The following is a 26,953-nucleotide window of genomic DNA, read 5'->3' on the forward strand; positions in this document are numbered from 1 at the left end:
GTGCATGTTAGATATTTTGTTCTTGTTTTTTTTTTCGTGGTTGTTTTTTTTTGTGTGTGTGTGTTTATGTTTGGTTTTTTTCATGCCATTGGTTTGTTTATATTGTTTTTTGTGTGTGTGTGTAAGTTTGTGTGTGTTTGTGTGTGTGTGTATGTTTTTGTGTGTGTAAGTTTTTGTGTGTGTGTGTGTGTGTGTGTGTGTAAGTTTTTGTATTTGTGTAAGTTTTCTGTGTGTGTGTGTGTGTAAGTTTTTGTGTGTGTGTGTGTTAGTTTTAGTGTGTGTGTAAATTTTTGTGTGTGTATAATTTTTTGTGTGTGTGTAAGTTTTTTTTTGTGTGTGTAAGTTTGTGTGTGTGTGTAAGTTTTTGTGTGTGTGTAAGTTTTTGTGTGTGTGTGTAAGTTTTTGTTTTTGTGTTAGTTTTTTTTTTTTTTTTAGTTTTTTTTGTGTGTGTATTTTTTTGTGTGTGTGTATGTTGGTTTTAGTGTGTAAGTTTTTGTGTGTGTGTAAGTTTTTGTGAGTGTTTGTGGGTAATTTTTTTTTTTTGTGTAAGTTTTTGTGTGTGTGTGTATGTTTGTGTGTGCGTGTAAGTTTTTGTGTGTGTGTAAGTTTTTGTGTGTGTGTAAATTTTTTTTGTGTCTGTAAGTTTTTTTGTGTGTGTGTGTAAGCTTTTGTGTGTGTGTGAGTTTTTGTGTGTGTACCCATATCAATTTTATTTTCCTAAAATAATATAAAAATTTCCACTTCAATTCAGATTTTTCTCAAGCAGATGAAAGAATTTAAAATACTGTTCTAAATTCTTCATAGAAGATAGAAAAGCTCAAGTTCTCTTCTGAATTTTACCAAAGAACATAATTCAATTCTAATTTCTCCAGAGAAAATAAAAAGCTTCCACTTCAGTTTTAAGTTCACCAAGACATGAAAAATTTAAAGTTCACTTCTAAATTTTTCCGTAGAAGATAGGAAAAGTTATACTATGATTCTGATTATTTTCCATGAAAATAAAAAGTTTCACTTTAATTCTAAATTTTCTTAAATTCAATTCCGACCTTTCTCAAAGAGATGAAAAAATTTAAAGTTCTGTTCCAAATATTTTCCCGGAAGAAGAAAAGTTCAACTTCGATTCTGAATTTTCTCAATGAAAATGAAATAAGTTATTGATCAATTCTATTTTCCCAAAATAATGTAAACATTTTCCACTTCAGTTTAGATTTTTCTCAAAGGGATTAAAAAATTTTAAATACTGTTCCAAATTTTTCATAGAAGATATAAAAGTTCAAGTTATCTTATTAATTTTAAAAAATAAAAAAATTTAATTATAATATATCAATATACAATATAAAGATTACACAGATTATTTTACATGAAGATAAAAAGTTTCACTTTAATTCTAAATTTTCTTAAATTCAATTCCGACCTTTCTCAAAGAGATGAAAAAATTTAAAGTTCTGTTCCAAATATTGTCCCAGAAGAAGAAAAGTTCAACTTCGATTCTGAATTTTCTCAATGAAAATGAAATAAGTTATTGATCAATTCTATTTTCCTAAAATAATATAAAATTTTACACTTCAATTCAGATTTTTCTCAAAGAGATGAAAACATTTAAAATACTGTTCCAAATTTTTCTTACAAGATAGAAAAGTTCAAGTTCTCATCTGAATTTTACCAAAGAACATAATTCAATTCTAATTTCTCCAGAGAAAATAAAAAGTTTCCACTTCAATTTTAAGTTGACCAAGACATAAAAAATCTTAAGTTCAGTTCTAAATTTTTCCGTAGAAGATAGGAAAAGTTATACTATGATTGTGATTATTTTCCGTGAAGATGAAAAGTTTCACTTTAATTCTAAATTTTCTTAAATTGATATCCCTGCGGTGCATCCCTGCGGCGCATCCCTGCGGCGCTTCCCTGCGGCGCATCCCCTGCGGCGTATCCCTGCGGCACATCCTGCGGTGCTTTCCTGGCCCAAGGCGCATCCCGGCGGTACTTCTCTGGCCCGGGGGACCTGTGGGGCCCGGGGGCGGGCCTGGGGGGGGCCGGGGGGCCAGTGGGGAGCCGGGGGGACATTTGGGGACCGGTGGAGGGCCTTTGGGACCCTGTTGGTCTTTTGGGGGTCCGATGGGCCTTTGAGGGGCCCGGGGAGGGCCTTTGGGGGTCTGGGGTGGGCCTTTGGGGGCGCTGGTGGCCCTTTGGGTGCTTGTGGGGACCTTTGAGGACCGGGGGCTTCCTTCGGGGTTGGGGTAGGGGGATCGGAACCCTTTGGGGTTGGGGTAAAGGACCTCACAACACTGTTCAAATGAAACTTGTGTATTATAACGACCACAGAGTTTTACCCTCAAATCCTCTTCCAAAATCTCTTCAAAAATCATCTTTTAAAATGTCTCTATCTGTTTCGTCGAAATAATTCCATAACCTGTCTAAAACAGTTTCGCCCAAATAATCCCTAAACGTAATTCAGCGTGTTCCATTTGTTTTTGGCATCTCTGCGCTAATGCATTTCAAATTAATTAGAAACCTGATTCCCGCGCTTAAACAATTTATCGCTGAGATGTTTCTTTGAGAATTGTTTCCATGGTGTTTGGTTAATAATATCTTTTGGAGTTCGACTAAAAGAGTTGTTTCCGGGGCAAAGACATTAATGACTTGGATCTATTCCTGGTGAATCGTTTCTAGGCGAAAATTTTTAAAGTCTGACAGATGATGTCATTGGTTGATTGATCTGACAAGAAAGGGGAATAATTTGTTGTTTCTAAGGGGAATTATTGATTCACGATAGGGGAATTGAGGTCGACAGCACAGGTGTTCCAAATTCCCAATGACGGCATAACATTCGCTGAGAGCGTGCACTTACAACAACAACAACATCGACCTTGACAATTGCCTCGGAAACAACAACAACATCGACCTTGGAAAAGGAGGTCATTGACCGATTACGCAATCATTCTCCCTATGGATTCCGTACCCATGTATGGTGTGCTGTCAATATTCTATGTCCAAATATGGTGTGCTGTCAGTATTCTATGCCCATATTTGGTGTGCTGTCACGAGTAACACCCCCCTTCTACTTGTTTTTTCCCTTTTTTTCGAAGAAACTGCCAAAAATAGGCATGTTGAATTAGAATACCCCCAAGGAAGGCATTTCTTAAAATTGGAGAGGTGGTTATAAAAGTCCTAGGAGGCAGGTGTCCCCTTCCGACGATTGACATCCCTCAGTATAACCAATTTTTCTTCCAATACAAACCCTGAGTATCCCCTGAAGGTTCCAATTTAATATCCCAAGTTGTTCCTGAGATGCGTATACGCCATGTCGACCACCTGAAAGCACATAGTGCCTTTTGGTCTGTCTTACCATTCAACTGTGCATAGATTATTTTTCGTAGGAGCTTTTAGTGCAAAAACATTGTTTATGTAAGGATTGGAAACAGAAACTGATGATCTCTTTCCCTCTTCCAAGATATTATATATAGTTTGAAAAATCGGGTGTATAAAGCGTATTCTGATTTACTCTGGTACGCTTGTCGTATCCACAGTACAATCCCTCCACTCCTTGGCCCAGAGAATGATCTCCGAGCGTATCAAGCTTATTGGAAATCCAGGATAAAGCATGCCACCTTTTCCAATTGTAAAGCCTATGTTTAAGCAATGGGCCTTTTACGATATTAAGCAATGGGCCTTTTCCCAGGGGTTGTGGGTGTCATGTCATCCCCGAGGCATATTTCTTGGACTTTTCGACTATTTTGAACAAAATTACTGTCTCAAATTTTGATCAGATGTTGTTTTTTTTTTGGGGGGGGAGTGGGTAGTGACAAATTGGGAGGGTGTGCTCCGTATGATCAAAGTCAAGTAGATACAAAGAGTTTCTTGTCGTAGACAATGAAGATCATATCGTCGTACCCAAAACGAAAGGGTGTATATTATTTAATGTATATTAAAAAAAAAAATCCTCGGCTCTAGGGTCCTCTGGTATGTTAAACTCGATTTTTATTAAATAAATGTAGGCTTATTATAAAATATTGATGCTTGTGTCAATAGCATAATATTTGCATCATGCATAATATTTGGTCGTATTTCGCGTTTTGCAATTATTTTAAGCATCTTAATCTTGTTTGGACGGCAGTACTAAGATTAAGCGTCTCATTCCAAAAGTTCTACTTCAGCAGTCTTAGGTCTCTGAAAATTTTAGGAACGGACTGGCGATGTAAGGGATCGCTAAGTAGGATATTTCCAACTCTAATGAAATTATTTTTTTTCCCTTCAAAGTCACTTATCTTTAAAAGAATCAAGTTTGGGGTAGAATCTGACTGAAGTCATGGGAACCCTCATCTCAAAGCATGCGGTCCAGGAGAAGCAGTCTATACTGAACAAAACTTTTTCAATTTAAAAAGGTTTTCGAGTGATCTTTCAAGTCATGTATGCAGGGAAGGGACAGAAGTGAAAACTTGAGAACTTCTTCCAATGGGCTATTCTGTGCTGTAAATTCATTCTTTAAGTTACATCTTTTGTACCGTTAAAGCAAAGAGTGGCGTTAAGACTTAAGATAGGCAGGAAATAGGTTAAATACGAGGTTAAATGCGTTACTAAAAGCTTTAGAACAGAGAACGGGAAGTTGAGTGGGCCACACTCCCCTCATATCCCGGTTAATCTGTTAGTTGTATTTATCAGTGTCCCTCTGTAATTCTGTATCAATAAAACTGTTTTCTTCTTCTTAAATGCTGTCTATTCTTTTCTAGTGAGTAGGCTAAATCACAAACTGCATAAGAAGGAGGTTGAGAACGAAATACATTACCGCTTAGAGAGTATACCCTTGTAAACTAGTGGATTTTGAAAGGGTTTTCCATTATATCAAACGGAATGGCTGTCTCATAGTTTTGTCCGACGGCATGTTTTCTATTTGAGACAAAAGGGTTGAAAACGGTAGTCTAGAGGTGGGATCTCTTTTCTACTTGAGAATAGCTCTGGGAAAAAACATTTCCAGTTGAATGTTGGCCCTCTCTCCATTTGCTATGACCATTGGTCCGATTTCTTGGAGGAAAAATCCAAGGATTTGGGGGGTTTGAAATGCCAAATAGTATGTTTTCTGGTGATGGTTTTCCAGTTATTCTAGTGATGGGGGCTCTTTGGGTCGCGATATTGGCCTTTAGAAGATGCACTAACTTCCACCATTGAGCTTGCAGCTACATACAAGTGCCAACACTGGCGTTATTGTTCTTTCTCTTCTGCAATTTCTATATGCTATTATTGTCATTGATAATTGTATACTGCAGCTGGTAGCCCTCGTTGGTACGGGTGAGATGTGATCCTTCTCGAAGATCAAGGTACCGAGTGAAATATGAAACCAAAATGAAAAAGTGAAACCAAATTAAAACAGTTTTTGTCCCGTGGCCCCATCTTCGGTCTATTCATGCCTGAAAATCGTGATTTTTCACGATTTTTCTTTTGGTTGCTATGCACCTATTAATATTTTTCTTGTTGTGTAAATCCTCACCGTTGTTGCCACTACTGAACTGTGAATAGAGGCCAGCGGAAACTTTTCTGGTTTATAAACAAGTTTATAAAGATAAATTAGCGTTTGTAAAACCTAATTTATCTACATCTGATCGTTAAGTAATACAATGATCAATATGATGATACAACCAATATGTTTAGTCGGGCTATTGAACATATTTAGGCTAGTGAGAATATGTAAAAATTAAGTAATAAAAGTGACATTTTTATAACAGAAGATAATGATTCTATTCATGTGTCAATAGTCAACTAAAGGGATAAATATAACAGAATAGAATAGCCTAATTGGTTGTTCTAAATAGGTTATTTTTAGGTAAGTCAATTTATTAATATTCTGAAATTTTTAATCTTGATTAATGTTAATAATATCCATATTAACGCGTAGCTTAGTTTTGTGACAGTGTTTGTCTTTTGCTAAAGCATTCAGGAAAGTTACAGTTTCTATAGCTCCATGATGATATTTCCCTTTTGCTCATTTTCTTGTGATTTTTCACACATGTTCCTTATTTTCAAACTTGGCGCCTGCCAAGTGTAAAACTACCTAACTGCTTTGGAGGTCTTTTTCATTAAAAATTGAGTTCCAGGGTTCTCCTAATTTTTAAAGAAATATATGGTAGTGTTAGTTCCCGCTTACCCATATTAAAAAATGTGATTTCACTTTTATTTTCTCTGGTACTTTAATGTAATAAGTACCAAAAAAGGAACATTTCGTGAAAATAGAATAAGACAAAGATGAATAGAAAGTTCGTGTGAACAAAAAGCTTGCAATAGAGATCTGTGCAAATTTACAACCCATGTATTTCTTAAGGTGAAAAAATACGCTTTTATTTCTACAGATCTATGATTAAATATGGTACAAAATCAAGTATGTGTGTGTGTGCGCGCGTGTGTGTGTGTATATGCCCGTGTTTGTCTGTGAATGGATGTGTGCTTATGCGTGTTTGTATGTGCGTTCGTGTATGTGAGTGCATTTGCGTGCGTGTGTTTGTGTGTTTATCTACTTGTATGTGTTTGTGTTGGTGTGTGTGCGTGGGGGGGGGGCTGAACTAAAATAGTACCTAGACTAATTACGCTAGAAACGAGAAATTGTATGCAGAATAAATTTTGAATCATGGCTGCAAAAAATCTGAACCATAAAAAAGACTATCAAAAATGAAAATTTTGACGTAATGATAACAGGCGTGCAAGGACCACAGGTCTAAGCTGTCGACCGTTTCGATCGAAAGGAGGGCACTTGACGTCAAATTTTCGAGGGTCGAAGGCTTGAGCCCACTATTGTTGGGGTCGCTGGCGAGATACCGTCATTTGCTAGCGTTAAAGACACGATCGCGCTAAAAGAAGCAACAAACAGGGAAGTTTGCTTTTTGCTAGCTAAAGAACCAGCGAATTTATTAAATAGACTCACATCTAATTTGGCCATTTGATGTCTTCTTTATAATTTTTCAAAATGGAATGATTTGTTAAAGAATTCATAAGATTTGTGTTTCCTATTATTGATTTCAATTAGGATGATTATTATTATTCAATGAATTTTTGGTTGTGCTAGAAAATTTCAAAATTTCTTCTCGAGGTTACTGATTTGGTGTGGACATCCAGAAAAGATTCGACTATTCAAGAAATGTCATTTAGGGTGAAATTTTTTAAAATCTTGGTTACGTTTGGAAGTTACAGATGAATTTAATCTTAGTGCCGTGATTACCAGTTATCTTTGTGGATACATAGGTTGGATCAGTCTTTAGGAAACAAGGTAAGAAATTATTCTAGGAAAAGTCCACTTAAAGACGACATTAAAAAAAAAAATCTTCCGGGAAGTCCCTTTACATGGATTTATTCCTTTACCTTGGACTTTAGCTAAAGGATATAGACTGTGCGTGCAAGTTTGCTCCAAATGTATGTCAAAACAGCTATGGTATTCGAATCCTAAGTTTCTATATTAAATTCTAAATTTCTCTATAACAAACATCCTTATACTATTAATTCGCGGTAGCCAGTTTAACAAGTTTTTGCCTTTCTTTTCCTTGCACAGCGCGCGTAAGGATTGTTCGGAGAAAGCAGTTGGATTTGTACAAAATGTTATTTGCTATTTCCGGGCTTTGACGGGTTTCAAAGATCAATAGTTTCTCTTGGCATTTGGTTTGCTGTTTCTTATACTTTCTCTGATTATCCTTAGATAGCCGGTTTTAACATTTTTCGTCTTATATAAATTGTCTTTTAATGAAAAACTACCGAAACCTGGTTACTGGATTCCATAACAACTAAACTACCCTTTCGTTTCTTATCAAGCATCTATTGCGGCTATGAGAACACGTTTCCTACAAAAACGTCGAGGAATTGTTGTTTTAAGTTACTATGCTTTTTGAAAAGCGAAGTTACAAATTGATCTTCGTATTAAGACAACCGAATAAGAGACGCTTGTGTCTGAGACTTTTACAATCGATACAACCACGGCTGTATCCAGGATTTTGTTCAGGGGGGGAGCGTGTTTACAAAGAAACTTAAAAACTATCAAAAATATGTTTTTGTGCATTTTTATGAAGGTTATACGAGCCGCACAAATTTTTCGGGAGGGAGGGGGTTACATCCCCCTAACCCCTGCCGTGGATACGGCCCTGGATACAGCATTGCTGATACAATGCCAATAAGGATGTTAATAGGCTATAGTCAAGACACTTACAACTATGTTATTTAAACTTTACTCTATGTATATACATTGTTAATAAGTTTAGGGAGGGACAAATTTGTAAAAAAAACGACAAAAACTGCTGGTTTATATGACTGTTCTAGGAGATAAGTGCCTGCTTTGATGTTCTGGGGTTGAATTTAGTTTCGATCAAACCAGCAAACGAGAGATTGAAAGCACTTTTAAGCTAAGAAGAAAATCTGGGAAGGCTGAGATTGGGTTATATAGATGCCGTTTTTTAGGGAAAGAGGAGAGTCCATTTCCAAGTATTATGCTGATATTGACGGTCTACTATTAAAACAAACTTGGCACAAAATAAGTTTTAGCCATCTTTTTCTGAAGTTCTTGGGCTAATTTGAAAGTCATGGTATTTTTCGACTGCGTTCCATTTAAAGTATTTTTAAGCACTGTTATTTGGTGTGTTGTTCTGAAACGAAGAAATATGTACGCTGATGAAAAAAGCTTCTAAGATGGATTTTTCGCAATCCATTTCCAAATTATTATTTTGGATCAGTCCAATAATTATCGGTGTTAGTGATAATTCAACAATTATATTGACCAAAAGTAGAACGAATAAAATCAATGGATGGTTGCGACATATTTTATGTCAAATACTTACTTCCTAGTTGAATAGATTAATTATTAGTTGAATGTTGTCTCCCCATCCCTAATTGAGTGTAATTAGAAGGATTTCATGTTTCTGCGAGAAGCGATGAATACAGAAGTCCAAAACTTATTAGAAAGACTCGTGGAAAGAAAAATTCATCTCAAATAAATCCAGATAGGCCTGTCCAGGAAAGAGCCCAACTGAACCAAAATATCTTAATCTCGAATTTAGAAGGGTAGCATTGATCAACATATCAGATATATTCTTTAGACTTTGTTTTTATAGCAAAGGCCTAAGAAAAGACTGCCCCCCTTCTAAATTCTTTTCGGTGCCCGATCTTTCTGGTGTGTCAACTTTTTGTTGTCATAGTAATTGCCACAATTTTGCAGCGTTAATGATGAAAACGCCCCATTACCTTAAATTACCTTTTGTCTTGTGAATGTCGTTCTGAACTACTTTTTTTCTGTGTAATTTGGGACCTTTTGAGTAAGGTCATGTAATCCTGTTTCACCTTTCACACAGGCCCATTTGGGTCTGAGCCAAAAAGTAGGCAAGTAGCTCTATGGGTCAGGCGGTCACATCCAACCGTCAGTCGTGGGCTTTAATTCATAGCTACACAGCCAAAAGCAGGATTCGTATACAAAACGCGTCTGCTTTATTTGGCAAAGATATGGAGAAAGTGAAAGTGCTACACATTCTTCCTGTTCTGGCTTTGTTGTGATGTGGTAATTTATAGGTTCTATTGATGTCGGTTTCTTTGTCAATAAAAGACCGAACGTTTGATTAGCCATGGGCGACTGAAACAAGAGAAAATCTACTCTTGCTTATGGCTAGTAATGCTTGAGGCTATTGATCTGCCTCCTTTTTTATTGTTTCTGTTTTTCTTTTTTGACCAAAAATGCAATCATATCCTCTATTTTTATTTTAAGCCATATCTTAAATTACCTTAGTCTTGGGAAGGCGGCCAGGTGACGTTGGAATGAGTTAAGGATCAAGGCACACCTACCCTGGATTGGGTTGATTCTGGCCCACCAAGGGGTGCATTACTTGGCTACTGATTTGTCATCACTTGACCAATTTCTCTAGTAAAAGGCAACTGAAGGAAATGTTTATCTGGTAGAATATTAACACTACTTTTGCTATTGATCCTGTAAAATATAAACGAAGATTTGTTAAATGGGAAAAATTTCTTTATATAATTATCCATCTTTTTACATTGCGTTTTAAAATAGTTTCATCATTTTCCGCTTATTGAAGGTCATCGTAAAGTTTCTATTACAAATTGGAATCCGTGGGAAGGTCCATCTGTTTTGATTATTCGGCATTATAACCTCAAGCGGTACTTGTTTAGAATCCAGAAAACACGCGAGTAAGACCGCATCGAAATCTCAGACATTTAATGAAAAATAGGTTTTCGCTGCATTGTGAGGTATTGCTCATTTCGTGACAAAGATTTAAACTTTAGTTTTTTGGGGTTGAATGGGCAAAAAAAGGTACCTAGGTTAGGTTAAGTTAGGTATTTAATATATGATATGCTTTACCCCCCCCCCCCTAATGTGCAAATATATAGCCCAAATCTGTTCTTAAACTGTTATATTTTCATCCTCTGTTGTAATATTTCATTAGCATTAACGAAACTTCACTTCTCGCGTGTTTTCTGGATTCTAAACAAGTACCCCTCAAGCTTATAGAAGAATTCTTGTGCATCAGAACAGGACAGTATGCTGAAATTTTATTTGGGAGGATAAGAGGAGGGGGTTAAATCATAGGCAACGAAATAGCGCTTCCTAAGTAAAGGGTGTTATGGCTTCAATCTGTTTCTGTTCTGTTCTGCTTTCTTTTTTCTTCACCAGGCCACATCGTACGGAAGGAGGTTGTAAAAACTTTGGAGGGGGCTCATTCGATTGGAAATTGAAAGTTCTAGTGCCTTTTTTAAGAGTCAAACGTGATCGGAGGGTAATCAACCCCCTCGCACGTCCTTTTAAGCTGTCTTCCCCCCCCCCTAAGACATGGGATCAAAATTTGAGATAGCTATTCTGTTCAAATTAGTCAAAAGGTCCAATAATTAGCCTCTAGAGATGGCATGATCCCCCGAAGCATCTAGGACAAGGGCTGTAAGTTATGCAAGTCGCCCATTGACTACACATGTTTTGTTATTGGGAAAGGGGGCATGTTTGATCCTGGGTCTCCAAAAAGCCTAAGAGTATTAAGGTGAAACTCTCAGGGAATGTTGAAATAAATCAAAGCACACTATGTGGATGCAGGTTGTCAAAAAGGCGCATCGGCAATATCTAAGGAACAGCTTAGGGCATCAAGCTCCAGGACACTTCCAGGATATGTTGAGAAGAATGTTGAATTAACTAAAAACCACTGTGTGCATCCAGGTCGCCAAAAGGACATATCTGTAGTATCTCAGATATGGCTAAGGATATTAGGTTGAAACTTTAAGGGTATGCTAAAGGGGATTTAAAACCAAATCAAAAGACACTAGACCCTTAGACAACTAAATCAACAACACCTCCCCCCCCCCCCCCAATATATTTCAGGAATGGCTGAGTTGAAACTTTCAGGTTATGTTGAAGGGGATGTAAAACTAAATCAAAAGACTATGTCATATATTGGAATATCTACAATATCTCAGGAATGGCTAAGGGTATTATGTTGAAACTTTAAGGTCAAAAGGATGTATCTACATTATCTCAGGAACGGCTAAGGGTATTAACTTGGAACTTCCAGGGAATTTTCAGGGGGATGTTAAACTTCCTAAAAAGAAAATATGTGCATCCTGGTTGTCAAAAACGCATCTGCAATACCTCAGAATCGGCTAAGGATGTCGATTTGAAAATTTAGGAGAATATTTAGAAAATGTTGAACTAAATCAAAAGACACTATGTGGATCCAGGTTTAGAAAAGGGCGCCTTTGTAAAATATCAGGAATGGCCAAGGGTATTTAGTTGAAACTTCCAGGGCATAGGTTAGTCCTACTCCTCTTTGTAGTGGTTTTTGTTTGTTTCAAGTTTAAATTGATCCTTTAATGAAATTTCTGTTTATATTGGTTTTGTTTATTTATTGATATTGATTTTTGCTTGTTTTAAGCTTGAATTATTATTTGACTTTATTTCTGCTCGTCTTTGGTTTAATGTAGCTCTTTACTTTTCTTTGAAACGTATTAATCTTTACAAAATTGATAAACAAGGTGAAAGTTAAAGAAGCAAATGGGACGAATTCGTAGTTGGGTAGGCCCCGTTATTCATGGAGTTGGTTGTCCTGGTTGGACTGAATCTGTAACATAATAAAAAATTAAAAAAGAGAAAAAAACGACAAACGAGACTGCGGCCAGTAGAGAGAAAAGATGACAAACTAAAACAACGCAGATATTTCACCTGTATCCAAACTAGGCGTCTTCACCACAAGAAAAACAAAGATAAAAAACTAACAACTAAAAACAAATAAAACCACCACCAATAAAATACAATTGTTGCAACTGATCCACGTAGGGAAAAGAAGCTGTTAGAGTTACTTCGATGAGAACATCAGTTGCTTTGATGTTCTCATCGAAGTAACTCTAATAGCTTCTTTTCCCTACGTGGATCAGTTACGAAAATTGTATTTTATTGGTGGTGGTTTTACTTGTTTTTAGTTTAGTTTTTTTTTTTTTGTCTTTGTTTCTCTTGTGCTGAAGACGCCTAGTTTGGATACACGTGAAATATCTGCGTTGTTTTAGTTTGTCATCTTTTCTCTCTACTGGCCGCAGTCTTCTTTGTCGTTTTTTCTCTCTTTGTTAATTTTTTGTCATGGCTGGCCAGTTCGGCTTAAGATCTTTCATTCATCTGTGACATAAGGATTTCTTTTTCAAATATTAATGTTGAAACTGTTCTTTATTTGAGTTTGATCTCTTAGTTACATTAAACAAAAAAAAAGTTTTTTCAACTGAAAGTAAGGAGCAATATTAAAACTTAAAACGAAAAGAAAATATTACGTATATGAGGGGGTTCGTTCCCTCGTCAATACCTCGCTCTTTATGCTAAAATTCGAATTTTGTTCCAATTCTTGAAGAATGACCCCTGAGTCACAAAGGCCGTTTAATTAGAATAAATAATTCTTTTGAAAATACTTAACAAACTTTAGCGTAAAGAGCGTGGTATTGACGAGGGGACGAACCCCCTCATATACGTAATAATGTCTGTTCGTTTTAAGTTTTAATGTTACTCTTTACTTTCAGTTGAAAAAATTTGTTTTTTATTTTATTTCTGATTGTTTTTTAAATAATGCTGGGAACTCCGGTGCGCCCTTCATTGAAAATTCCCTTCCCCCATGAAAAGCTCCTCCATGAAAATCCTCCCACGTAACCCTCGACCCCCGCTCATCAGAAACCCCCCCCCCCTGAAAACGTCTGTGTGAATACTATATGTAAAATATGGACAAAGTTCATAACTTGCAGCTCTTCCCCCGGAGAATGTGGGGGATTAAGTTATCCTCAAAGACATAGTTATTAGATTTTTCGACTATGCTGAACAAAATGGCCATCTTAAAATTTTGATCGGGTGACTTTAGGAAAAAATGAGGGTGGGAGGGGGCCTAGTTGCCCTCCATTTTTTGTGTCACTTAAAAAGGGCACTAGAACTTTTAATTTCCGTTTGAACAAGCACTCTTGCGATATTCTAGGACCACTGGGGTCCTAAAAAAACGAGAAAAAAAACAACAAACAAATAAACACGCTTCCGTGATCTTTCTTCTGGCAAAAAAAATACAAAATTCCACATTTAGGCAGACATGAGTTTGAAACCTCTACCGTTGGGTTCTCTGATACGCTGAACTTGATAGTGCGATTTTCATTAAGATCATATGACTTTTAGGGGATGTTTTCCCCTTTTCGAAAATAAGGCAAACATTCTCAGGGTCTTAAATTTTGATGGGTAAGACTAAACTCGATGAAACTTATATATTTAAAATCAGCATAAAAATCCGATTCTTTTCATGTATGTTTGGTATCAAAATTCCGCTTTTTAGAGTTTCGGTTACTATTGAGCCGGGTTGCTTCTTACATACAGTTTGTTACCACGAACTGTTTGAGAGATTGAAATGTTGTCTTGATAAATCATTTGATCGTATTCTTATATCCAGGCTTGTATTATTGTGATGGAGTTCAGGGAACAACCAGTGTTGAGGTTGTTTCCTGCAGTCTTATTGTTTGGAGGCCAGATTTGAACTATTATTTCGGATTGTTTCTTGGTTTTTGGGATATCAAAGGGTCCTTTCAATTATGATGAATGGAATAATGTTAAAACAAGTCCTTTAATAATTAAAAAAATCCTGAAGTTAAAATATACCGATACTGGAAAGAAGGAAAGATGACGTGTATAATAATCTTAAAATGTCCTTATCTGTTCTTTTTTACTACTGGCTGCAACAAATTGGTAGTAATAATCAACGGAGCAAAAGAGCCTGGACGTAAACATATTCCCCCTTTAAGAATGGACTTAACGATCTTATAAAGTTGGCTTGTTTTGATCGTGCATTCATGCAAGACAATATGGCGGTCACAAAAAAGGCTAAAAACAGAATACTTTCACTTAAATGATGGAATAACATTTTTCAAGGGCATTTTATCACCACGTCATTATTGTGCAATTAATACACACCAGTTTGCTGAGATTACTGTCCATTCAGTTGTGTCCAAAAACCATGCGTTTTTTGTCTCGCTGCGAAAGTCTGAAAGTGAAAACATGCACCCATATTACGACGTGGCCTCTCTTTCTAATAAGCTATTGACACTTTTCCTCTTTTTTTTAATTTAAACTGACCCTTTGATGTTTTCTAAGTGTTGATATATTAATTGTTTATGTAGCAAACGTAAAATAGAGAGGGGGATTCAAGGACTTCAAGGAATCACCTTTAAGCACCCTTTTCATCCACCCTCATATTTTTTTTTTCTCTAAGAACAATCCAATAAGCCTGAAGATTGAACTCGATAAATTGCTGTTAAGAGTCAAGTTTGATTAGAGTGGAGTCAGTTTTGTTTTAGATTCAGTTTTGCGATTATAAATCTGTGTCTTTATCTTTCGGTAAGAGATTCTGGAACAAAACTTATAAGACATTTATATCACTACAAACTGAATCTATTCTCCCAAGAGAAAACGCACGAATGCTATCCAGCGACTCAGTTTGACTGTCATACTCTGAATGTGTTTCCGATTCAGCCGAGGATAGCTAAACTACTTATTCATATCATTTTTCAAGTTTTTTGCATTTATCAGTTCAGACTAGCACCACTATCCCTGGCAATAGTGGTGTAACCAGCGTCATCATTGGAACATTTTATATGGTGTACCTTCAATTGCACAAATTAAAGATCATGGGACGTCTCTGATTTTTTTTTTTTTTTAAGCGCTATCTCCCTACCTTTGTGCTAAGAGGTTGTCAGTAGGAGAGTTCTGACTGTAGCTCCGACCTGGCTCGTTTTTGTATTGAGTCAGGAATTAACTCGTTTCTTTACTTAACCAAGACTTGACCAGATTTACATTGAACAAGGGTTTATCCCATTTTACTGCTATCGTAATTCTTTTTTCCAATAAACACATCAACGATGAAGTTGTCCACCCCTCAAAATTTTACAAATTATCTGTCTCGACTCCAAATTTTTGTTCAAAAGACTGACGTTATGTAATCTGATCTGCTTTTCAAACATTACTGATAAGATTAAAAAATAATCTATCAATCTATCTTGGTTCAGAATTAGATTTCGCTGCCCCAAGCCAACTTTCTAATATCACTACCAAGAAAGGAAAAAGGGGAAATTCCCCATTTCCTTAGCAATGGTTAAAGCTCTGGAGGTACTTGTGATACCTCCAAGCAATGCGAACTTATTTTTCTTCTGTCCCGAACGTGGAAAATGAAATCATAGACAGAAATGGGTACTTATGTATTAGCTGGTACCCAAGCGATATATTGTGCTAAAGGAAACTAGTAAAACGGGTATCTGTCAATAGAGAAATGGATCGCAAAGCGTGGTTTGTCATTGTGTTTACAATATTTGAATTATTGTTTTTTGGGGCTTTCAATCCAAAATCAGGCGCGGCTTGAAGAATTGAAAGCTTGGCTGAAAAACTTCGATTAAACCTCTTCGATGTGGACTGTGAAATTCACTTCAAGGTAGCACCTTAGTAGGCTCTGGTTCAAAGGCAAGGGAAAACCATCCTTTTTCACCCCGAACAAGAATTATACTCAGTTTGTTTAACGTAACGTCATATTCGTCAATGAGGTTCACACTTTCCGTAAATTCTGTAGAGGATAACCACTTACAATTCTTCACACAATGAACTTAAGTTGCGGCGACATAGGAAAGAAAAGAAAAAAACGACAGATGCATAATTACGCAAAAGTGCATTCAGATGATTTTTGTGCTTTTTTTTAGTCCTTTTTTAACTCCTGACCAAAAATGGTTAATATACTCATACTCCATTCTTTGCTCGATATCAAAAATATTCCCACGGCGTTTGGGCAATTTGTAAAAATGCTATAACGAGCGAACTATATGAGCAATGCAGCAACCGAACTATATGAGCAAATTATGGGACAGGCTGCAAAAAATTTGAAATTCCATAAGGGCTGGGCAAAGGCCCAGAGGCCCTATTTTGAGTTTCTGCGACGTTGTGCGTATGTGTTTAATAGAGAACGTGAATTAAGTTCCATTTCTGTGTATGGTACCTGATTTTTTTTTCTTGAGGAATTAGACTCACAAAAAGAGTATTTTACTAACATAAATCATCCATAGACTACCAAAACAAACAAAAAGAGCGAGAAAAGAAGCAGAATAATAGAGGAAAAAGAACATACACATATGGTACCTTTTAGGGCGAATATGGTGCATTTTATCTTCTTTGGTGATACCATAGATTTGCCGGATTGGAGAAATCCCGTGGTACAGATAACTTGTGTTCTAGAATAAAAGTTTTCCATCTTGATTTCCTAGGTGTAGTGAGCAAGCTAAAATTAGGTAATTTGGGTGTGTACATTCTGTTTGCTCTATGTTTGCCCTTTTGCTTATTCTATTCCGAGCGTTAAGTAATTTCAAGTGGCTTCTGATGTCTCATGTTTGTTATAGTGTGGTGAACCTTGTGGTTTCATTTATAAGTTCTTTCTAGCTTGATGTCTATTAAAGAACTCTCACTATACGTTTGAAAAAGAAAAAAAAAAAGCTGGACGCTTAATAAATCACTTAAAATTTATTTTGCTGAAAAAAAAATTTGCTTTTTATGCTGGTGGAGATCTTAGTTGGTTTACCTCAAATCATTTGACTTGCGTCTTGGTGAGTAATGGTAAAACAAAACCATTTAGTTTATCACTTCTTAGTGTTTCTGAACTTAAAATCCTTGTTGACGATTTGTATTGGTTAGTCTTCTTTTGGATTCATTATTTGAATTTAGCTTTTGAAATAGTAAGATTCATACTGTATTAACAATTAGGACTTACAGTAATAATACCTTTACGTTGTAGCAGAAGGCACGGACATAATTGTACTATTAATTTTTTGTGTTTTAATTTTAAGTCTAAATTCGATAGATTAGATTTATTACATCCGTATAAATAAGCTCCTTCCCCTGTGTAACAAATAAAAAAAAAAAAAAAGCCTAAGCAAGAATGTTACATGAGGTCAGATTTACAGGATAATATTGGTGTGAAGTATAGTTATCATTGGTGTCGCATTATGTGACATGCATTTTTCCTCGTGAAAACACCTAAGAAAATGTGTGATTTACAACCGTATAAATTCGAAGGTCGTGAAGAACCCTGGAAGTCTCTAGAAAGGGACCAGGGGCTAATTGTTCCCCATATTTTGAAAATCCCTTCAGATTTTGAAAAATAGCTTTTTTGTATCTGAATTTTTACCCCCCTCCCACATACACGCATTTTCGTGAATTGGAAAACAAGAAACGTTTAAAAAATGTGTCAAAAAGGAAAAACAGCAATTAATTTCGCTCAAACTGTGATAAAAACAACTCCTAGAAGCGCACTTCCTTCCTGAGGGGGGGGGATTCTTGGCGGTGTTCTTGCAAAGTAGGCCTACTTATGACCCTCCGGCGGTAGTATCTGTGTTATTACTTTTGTCATTTCTTATAAAACACACATTTAATATGCACCAGCCTTGTCAACTTTGATAGTAAAACAAGCTTTCATTGATTTCGAAATTGACTTATGTAAATGAAAAACAAAAAACAAACAAAAGATTATTTAGGGAAGAATAAAAATTTGGTAAGCTCTACTGACCTTCGTTAGGTTCATTGTACACTGACATAGGTACTTCAGAACAAAGGGGAGGACTGGGGACAGCCCAGTTCTAATGAGTATCACGATTTCCCCATAATGCCCTGCAAATTTCATTCAAATTATCTGTCTCTCGTTTTCAAGGAATTGGCCAGTACGAAAGTTAAATCAAGAACTGTTCTTCTCCAGTATAAAGTCAGAGTAAAGTCACTCCCTCTTTAAATTGTCTCCTCCTAAATGGGATTAAACGGCTAAATATATCCAGTGCGAGAAAATCAGGAATTGCTCTCCAGCGTCGTGCATCAGAGGGCTACCTCTAAGATTTTTCTGGCACCCTCATTCCGTTTTTTTTACTCTTTTCTCAAATAAACTTGTCAATTAGACGCCCTTGTCCCATTACCCCCCTGACTCCAAGATTTTGCTCTAGATCTGCCTTTATCGTGCATCCTTCTGCTATCACACTTTTCATATTCAAACAAGCAGCTTTTACCAAGATCAGAGAAAATGATGAGCTTATTTGAAAGTTTTTGTAATCCAGGACAAGTTAGCTTCGTTAGGCAGACTGAAGTGAAACGCAGTGGAGACTTAACTAGTAATAATACATCCTGTCAGTTGATTGAGAGCATCGATAGTGAAAGGAACTGATGCGGTAGTTTACTACTGGGATGTGTAGAGCTAACAATACTGCCGAATTCACTGTGCAAAGTATATGCTATGTGTAAGCATGGATACGAATGCTGGCATGTGTGAGACAGTGTTTAAGAAATATTTTAAAGAATGTCTACAGCTATTGCTGTCAATCACGGTGCACACGCAGTGAAGAACAACGATGTAGGAGTGGATTTAGATCGTTTTAAAGGAACTAGTCTAATTGCCTCAAATAGGGGTAAGCCTCGTGTTAAAGAACCATTAAAAAACCAAAATGTGACCCTTAAACCAGAAAAACAGCTTGTTATTAAACCCGCACCAGACATTAATGTAACTGGTGCCACGATAATATCGCCAAGTAGCGTGCCTTTGCCCAATAATGAACTGTCAAAATGGGCTGGCATGCCCCTCGTCTCGGTTACTGCATCGATTTGGGCGGCTAAAAATGCCGCAAAAAAACAGAAAAGTCAACCACCCCAAAATTATAATGCTGGAAAAAATATTGTGCAGCAGCAGCAAAAACCGATATTTTCACAGTCAAATTTGACAGAAATCTCAGTATCGATTTCTGGACAAAGACAAGAATACCATGAAGTAAATCATCCACCACCAAATCAGTTTAGAACGCCACCTCCACCAGTCAGCCCAGCTCCATTTCAAATGCACCGTTTTATGCAGCCTCCTGTGGTACATGGTGTTTCTCAATACCCTCCACATCACCCTCTTGTGTACAGTCGTTCGACCGATTTACCAGGTTCACATGCAGCCCTGGTGCCAGAACATACGCCACTTCGAGTGTGCCATTCGAGTAGTGATGCTTTCCTCGTTCATCCAGACCAATCTAGTGGAAGCGATGAAGGCTCCGGTATTGGCTCTGATGGTGGGTTACCACGTATTATAAAACCTCGAAAAAGGCGAAAAAAGGATAAGAGACTTGGTGACTTATCTAATCCTCCAGAAACAGATTTTAATGATAATGTGTGGCAAGAAAAAAACTATGCTCAATTCAGAAATAATGATAATGGTGTTAATCCCTGGGGAGGTGTTAATTGTGGATCTTATTGGCCTACTGGCTATCCTTCCCCGCCTTTAACTCCCTCTAGTGCCAATAGAGAACGAAGATTTTCGTTTTCGTCCTCTGTTTCAAGTTCTGAGGAAGATGTTATTGCTTCCTTAATGACATTGTCAAGAATATCTACTCCTCCTCCCAGTGGCTCTAGTTCATCATCAGCTCTCTCTTGGACCATGCCAGTGACTCCACCATTTGAGTATGGTTTTGACAATGCCCTTGGCAAGCGATACGAGTGGATAAATGAACCTAATAATGATATTTGGAATGCCTCTACTGCCGACAAACTTCATAGCTTAAAGGAACCAGTGAGAGATTCATTATTACAAGTCTCATCTGAAATCATCTCCTCCCCTTACGGACATCGTGATATTGAAATAAAGTTCTTTTCGAATAAATCCTGCTTGTGAACTAGTTATTGTTAACTGTCAAGAAAACCACCGTCAATATGTGATAATTTGTTCTTGTTCAAGCTAATGGAATGGTATTGTGGAAATTTTTCGTTTCAAAAATGGGGATGGTATCGAAATATAGGGACGATTTGGGTTATTTGGTTACCCTGTAGTTTTGTATTTGGGACCTATAACGTTGGGTACGGACTTTTTTTTTTTTTTTTTTTCTGATGTGTTGCCTTTTTTGCTTTAGTATATTGCGATTAACTGAAACCGATAAATCATACCAGTGTGGACCTGTTTTAAAATTAAATTATTTTAGCTAGTAAATGTTTTAATTTTGACGAATAGCCAGTTATTTAGTTTACTTCATTTGGGATGACCTGCTAATAACTGATACGGTGCTTCCTTGTTAGCTAGTAGGCCTACGCACTCAAGAATCAAAGTTAGACTAATCATAATGATATATACCAAAATATTATGAAAATATAATAGTTTAGTAACAAAATTATGCAAACTACAACAAAGAACTATGGAAGGGGGGTGGCCCAGACCGCATTATATTAAATACGTAACATAAACTAACCTAACTTAGCCTAAGCTAACCAAAATACCAACTAAATATTTAATTGAAATATAGCTACAATGTAGTTTCCCACCGAGCCGAAACCAATTGTCTGGTATAAAGACCATAAAAACCGGTTATTGTCTCATGTTCGCGATATAAATTCTCGAGTGGGTGCTAGCCACAGTTCATATAATTATCCAGTAAGCTTATCGCAGATCATTTCTGGTCTTCGTTCTCGGTGCGAACAAAAAGCTCCTCCCACTTCTTTCTGCATTAGCGGGTTAGTCTGTTTCCGATTGTTTCCAACAAAGTGCATTATTCGTAATAGCGGGTTTCCACTTGTTTCCGATTAGATCACAGTCTGACTTGTCTACCCGTGAAAAGATCTGTTGCCGCCTATGTTTCTATCTGCAAAAACGTTCTCTGGAGCACTCGCACCTTGGTCCGGGTTTTTATAATGGGTGAGATAGGGAAAGATCATAGTGGATAATTATATAAACTGTGGTGCTAGCTAACAAGGAAGTACCACTGATGCTTCAGCGTGATTAGATTTATTCAATCATGACACATTATCTACGTCAGGCATCATTCAAAGTAATTTTCAGTGATATTAAGTCATTGTCTAAAATGTCACTCCTGCCTCCGCAAGGTTGGACGACAGGCTTCCTACTTGCCTCGGTATAAAAGACCCAGCAACTGAAACGAGAATTCGACGCCCTCTGCGCCAGCAATGGCTCAGGAGGCTTTTTATCCTTTTTTTCCTATCATAAAATGTGTTTAAACGACCCTTATTCTAGCTTTCGTCACGTTTGCAGGTAGATTTCTGGGGTGACAGCCTCCTTCACAGCTGTTCTGGTTTGTTCTGTAGCTTTCACATGGTTTGCCTGTTTTGACATTTTAACGAATCCCCCCCCCGGGATAAGTTTACTTATATGTGTCTATTACCCATAATAACTAATTAGCTCCCTAATAATATAGCCACATTTTTACATCTTGAGTTGAAAACAAAAGGTTGTCACCGTGTCCAGCTAAAATCAAAAATTCGAATTTTTAAAATACGATTTTTAAAATAAAAAATCGGAGCAGCAATAAAACAAGTGGGCCGATTTGTATCTGTTAGTTATAATCATATAAGGGAAGGGGTCAGAAACGTCGCTGAACTTTTTTTGCGGGGTTTTCCTCAAATGGTTTTCCCAATCCTTAAAACCCTGTAAAAATTTTGAAATAGTTTCAGAAACTCATATGCATTTGTGAATTTCCTTTCCGACTTTTAATTTAAAATTTCCTTATGGGTATCACTTTCGTGGACAAATCTGAAAACCCAACTAAAAATTTTAATAAATCATTTTTTTTTTTTTACCAGTTCTCTTTTAAGATACAGTACAGTCAACACATAGTCAGTACATCCTAAAGGCTACTGGTCTTGACCATTCCAAACGAATTAACCTTATCGTCGAACGAATTGTTTTCAGTCACGCGCCTCAAATATATACCACACAAACAAACGACCCCCTCCCCCGCCCAAAAGAAAAGTGAAGACAACGAAAAGACAAAACAACTACAAGGGTAATTTTTAGTAATGAATAAAGAAAAAAAAAACATGTTTCCGAAAAGATCTTCGCTCGAGTCCAAAAAATTAATAAATAACATTCTGAGTTTTGCTTTTAAAAAGTACAATATAAATTAGAAATAATGGTACTTCCTTGTTAGCTATTACACACTGAAGAATTGAAGTTAAGTTAAGCATAATGAGATATACCTAAGTATGATAAAAATATAATACTTTAGAAACAAATTTGGGCTATATATTTGCACATTAGAGGGGCGGGGGTAAAGTATAGTGGGTCTGCATGCCTAATGTGTTAGGTACAATTATTTTGCATATTATTAAGTAAGAATTTTTGGACCCGCTATACTTTACCCCCTCTCCCCCCAATGTGAAAATATATAGCCAGAATATGTTTCTAAACTATTAATGATTAATTGAAATATAGCTACAATGCAGTTTCCACCGAGCCAAAGCCAATTGTCTGGTATAAAGACTGTGAAAACCGTTTATTGTTTGATCTTTGCAGTACAAATTCTCGAATGTGTACTAGCTAACAAGGAAGTACCGAAAAAATAATAGACACGGTAAAGGTTTAGGCAAGCAAAGTAGGCAAGACCCTTGGATTTAAAAAGGGACAAAATACGATTTGTGTTCTTGTTATGGTTGATTTGAGACTAAAGAGCCCACGAATTCGAATATTCCTTGCAATCATCAGTATTCTCATTTTTTTCGTCAAATATGATTGTGCATAATCATGAATGTAAAGTGTCTTTGAACTATGTATGAAACATATTTTTTTGTAGATAATTTCTTATAATTTCAACATAATTCACATGTCTTTTTCAACCCCCCCCCCCCGCCAAAACTTATCCTTGTAGCCTACGCGTGCCTATAATGGTGATTAAGGCCTGTTGCTTCAATGGTGTTCTCTTTTTTTTTGCTTTTTACTGCTTGTCAGTACATTACCCAATGATTCCAAATTAGCCATCCCTTGGAGAAGCTAAATTTACTTCGGGCACTGTGAGTTTTAAATTATTATTTATTTCTCCGCTCTCCCTGTAAATTTCTTTTAATCCTATTTCAGGATTAAATACATTTTATTTGGTAACAGTGCCGTTTAGCCCCTTTTTTTAACTGAATTCTACACGAACCAAATTCTTACTTCATTATCTTAAGAAAAAAAATATTTTTAGGTTTTCAAAATTACTATCAGTTTAAATGCACCCCAGCCAGTGGTGTCAATTTACGAAAATATTGAGGGAGGGGGGCAAGAATTTTTCTCTATTTGCTTTTTAAATGAAGATATAAAAAAATGGAACATTAAGCAAACTCATTTAGAACAGAGGGGTAAATACCTCGTTTCATGTTGTTTAAAAAAATGTAAGGTGGGGCGTAGTCATTTCTAAATTGATGCCACTGATCTTAGGCCCTCTCCCCAATACATGAATATAGCTCTAGGCTGTATACAAAAGCTTTTTTTTCTTTATTGGCGTTATGAACCAACTGTCAAATGACAGATGAGCACAAAAACAATATTGACCAACAGAATCAGCTAGCTCTTGTATATATCCTAGGTCTATATCGATTCGTTTGGGGGGGGGGGGTTGCAGTTAAACCGGAAGCGGCTCTAACAATCTCATGAATATATTTTATGTAATTTAGTAAGATATAACTTTGATATAACTTTCCTTGTATCAATTTTCCTAGAAGAGATTAAATCTATCTGACGGGGACGGCTCCTTCTAGGTCATAAAAATGTATGCCATTGCTGGAGCTGTGTGTTTGGAACGGTAAAATTGATAGATTTACTGACGTTGATGATAAAGATGGTAGTTTCAATTTTGACTTGATTGACATGGCTCACCTCGCCTTTTGAAGCAGTTGAAGTGTTTTTTTGAATGATGCACGTCAAGTTCAATTCGTTTTACTAGTTGGAATTTCTATGGTGACAACGGAACATTTTGTTAATTAGGTTTCACATTGTTTATTCCTGTGAATTGTTGCATTCGTTTCCGAATAACTGTCATCCTTGTAACGGTGGCTCACTTTTTAGTGGATCGCTCTTTCCATGTAAACAAAAAACAACTAACCTAGTGTTCCACAAAATCTGTGAAGCCACCGGCCCCATGAGTGTTGCGTCAATTATTAAGAATGTGTGGACTTTTCCCCTTCCTTAATATTTTTCGTCTAATTCAAGAAAAATTATTTGTCCCCTTTTCTTTTTTCAATGCCATGTTTTATGATTTTTCAATGTGACAAATCTGCTAATTAACATCTAATGACGTTTCTGCTCAACTTTCCGTCAACACGGCACTCCGACTACAGGACTCCAGTATTTCAAAAAATAAATCCACCTGCACTGAAATTGACATTTACGACCTTGAGATCGCTGATGACATTTCTGCTGTAAATATTACAATGAGACAGCTCTAAAGCAAAGCACAAAAAGCAAATATTTTTGAATTTTGAAGTCACTTATTGTAAATGTAAGGGTGAATTTGCAACGTGTCTGAAAGCAAAACACAGTTGCCTATTTTGGGAGCCAGAAAATACCCCCGTGGAAAATCCCCCCCCCCCGATAATTCCCCTTGGAAAGTTCCTCCACGTGCAAAATTGAGTAGCCAAAGTGAAAGTACAAAATAGGTACTTCAAAATGTCAATCAGATGTCGTAAGGGGTAATAAAAGAACCAGATATCGAAAACATTTTTAGGACAAGGTTTGGTTGGTCCCCCAAACCTTGGAGACCAACCAAACCTTTCAACTTTTGAGTTAGAAAAAGAGGACTAGAGCTTTCAAAAAATGTCCGTATGTTTCCCAATAACAAATACTATCTTTAAGCAATGGGAGCCGGCTTTTACCCCCACCCCCCTCCCGCGGCTGGTTGGTTTCCAATCACTTTTGACTTAAAAAAAAAAAATCTTAGTTTCTGACGTAATGAACACCCTCCTAGGTTTCTGCAGCCACGAGGCGGAGGTGGAGGCGGAGATCAGCAAGAGACAGTCTCCCTCCTATACGGAATAAATTCTGCCCATTTTCGGGGTTTAACGCTACTCTTTACTTTCATAATAACAGATTAAACCAGAAATATTCCCAGAAATTAAGAGGGATTAAAAATCAATTTCATTATTTTTATGCGTTTTTTAAAGTTTTTTTTACCCCCCTCCTCTCCCTTGATAAAAACAGCCCCCAAACAAAAGGCATGGATGCTGCTCTGGGGATTATATATCAATTTCTACCTCCACCCTCCCCTCGTCTCTCCCTTAGAACTAATTCTGTATTTATCTGAAGGTTCAATGAGAATTGGTTTTGGCATCAAAATGAACCCTTTGAGCCATCTCGTCCCCGCCCTAACCATAGAACAATTAGAGAGCCCCATTGTAGAGGTTTAAAGCCCTTATATGGAAATGTTTGAAATTGTAGACCAACAGGGAATTTACCTAATACAGTGAAATTTGTTTAGACATTAAAAATATTCTGTGTACGAGTGGGACTGCTCCTTCCTCATCCCCACCTCCGCCTTAAGGCCGTAGGAACTTTGGAGGATGCTCATTCGATCAGAAATTGTGAGTTCTGGTCTATTTTTCACAAGTCGAAAGTAATTGGAGACCAACCAGCCGCGGGGTGTGTGTATTTTCTACAGGGGGTATTTTCCGAGGAGGGTGGTAGACGTCTAGCCCCATGAACAATGGAAAAATTGCAAAACTTACAACCCTTTCCCTAAGGGCTATGGGGGCCTTGTCATCCCCAGAGGTATATTTATTGGAGCTTTCAATTATGATGGACCAAATGGCCATCTCAGAATTTGATTCGGATGTCCTTGAGGGGGAGGGGGAAGGGGTGGCGGAAGGGGCCTAGTTTCCCTCCACTCTGCTTGGTCACTTAAAACGGCACTTGAACTTTTAAATTTTGTTTGAATTGCCCCTCTCCCGATTTTCTAGGATCCTTGGTTTGGTACGATCGTCCCCGGGGGAAACTTATTGAAAGTTTTATTTAATTTAGATAATTGCAGAATTAGTTCTAAGGAAGAGAAGAGAGGAGGGTGGAGATAGAAATTGATATTTAATCCCTCTTGATTTCTGGGAACATTTCTGGTCTACGCTGTTATTATGAAAGTAAAGAGTAACACTAAACCCTAAAATGAGCTGAATTTATTCCGTATAGAGCTGCCCCTTCCTCATCCTCACCTCTTTCTCGTGGTCGTAGAAACTTCGGAGGATGCGCATTCGATCAGAAATCGAGAGTTCTAGTCCCTTTTTTATAAGTTTAAAGTGATTGGAGACCAACCAGGTTCTGTCCTAAAACTGTTTTTGATATCTGGTCCTTTATTTACCCCTTAGGATAACTGATCGATATTTTGAGGTGCCTATTTTGTACTTTCTCTTTAGCTCCTCAATTTTGTGTGGGTAAATTTTCCGGGGGGGATTTTCCAGATAGGTGTTTTACAGGGGGGGGGGGAGGGTGAATGAACACCTAGGCCCGCCTATTTTGTACTACTTGGCTCGAGGTTCAACGCCTCCAGCAAAATTTTCGGTTTTGGTACGGTTGGGGGTGGGTGGGGGTGGATAGTGGAAATGTCTCTTAAGAATTTTAGTAGACGAGAAGTTAAGTGGCGACTCATCAGTTGTTATGATTGGCTGAGCGTCAAGTTCTTAGCATGTGGTGTAACTAATTGA

The 26,953-nt window shown here is 37.1% G+C and overlaps 2 protein-coding genes across 2 annotated transcripts in view; both read left to right on the top strand.

Annotated features, from left to right (window-relative positions):
* Positions 1-26,953, top strand: part of Tmtc3 (Transmembrane O-mannosyltransferase targeting cadherins 3) — a 586,368-nt gene that overhangs the window by 23,080 nt on the left and 536,335 nt on the right. The gene's annotated exons all lie outside the window — the stretch shown is intronic.
* Positions 9,496-26,953, top strand: part of twin (CCR4-NOT transcription complex subunit 6-like twin) — a 77,948-nt gene continuing 60,490 nt past the window's right edge. Inside the window, exon 1 of the mRNA XM_089099612.1 lies at positions 9,496-9,514. The gene's annotated coding sequence lies outside the window, so the exon portion shown is untranslated. The remainder of the gene's footprint in view (positions 9,515-26,953) is intronic.

The sequence above is a fragment of the Artemia sp. Qi Xiang Cuo genome, chromosome 13 (assembly GCF_049724085.1).
Source record: "Artemia sp. Qi Xiang Cuo chromosome 13, ASM4972408v1, whole genome shotgun sequence".
NCBI classification, from domain to species: domain Eukaryota; kingdom Metazoa; phylum Arthropoda; class Branchiopoda; order Anostraca; family Artemiidae; genus Artemia; species Artemia sp. Qi Xiang Cuo.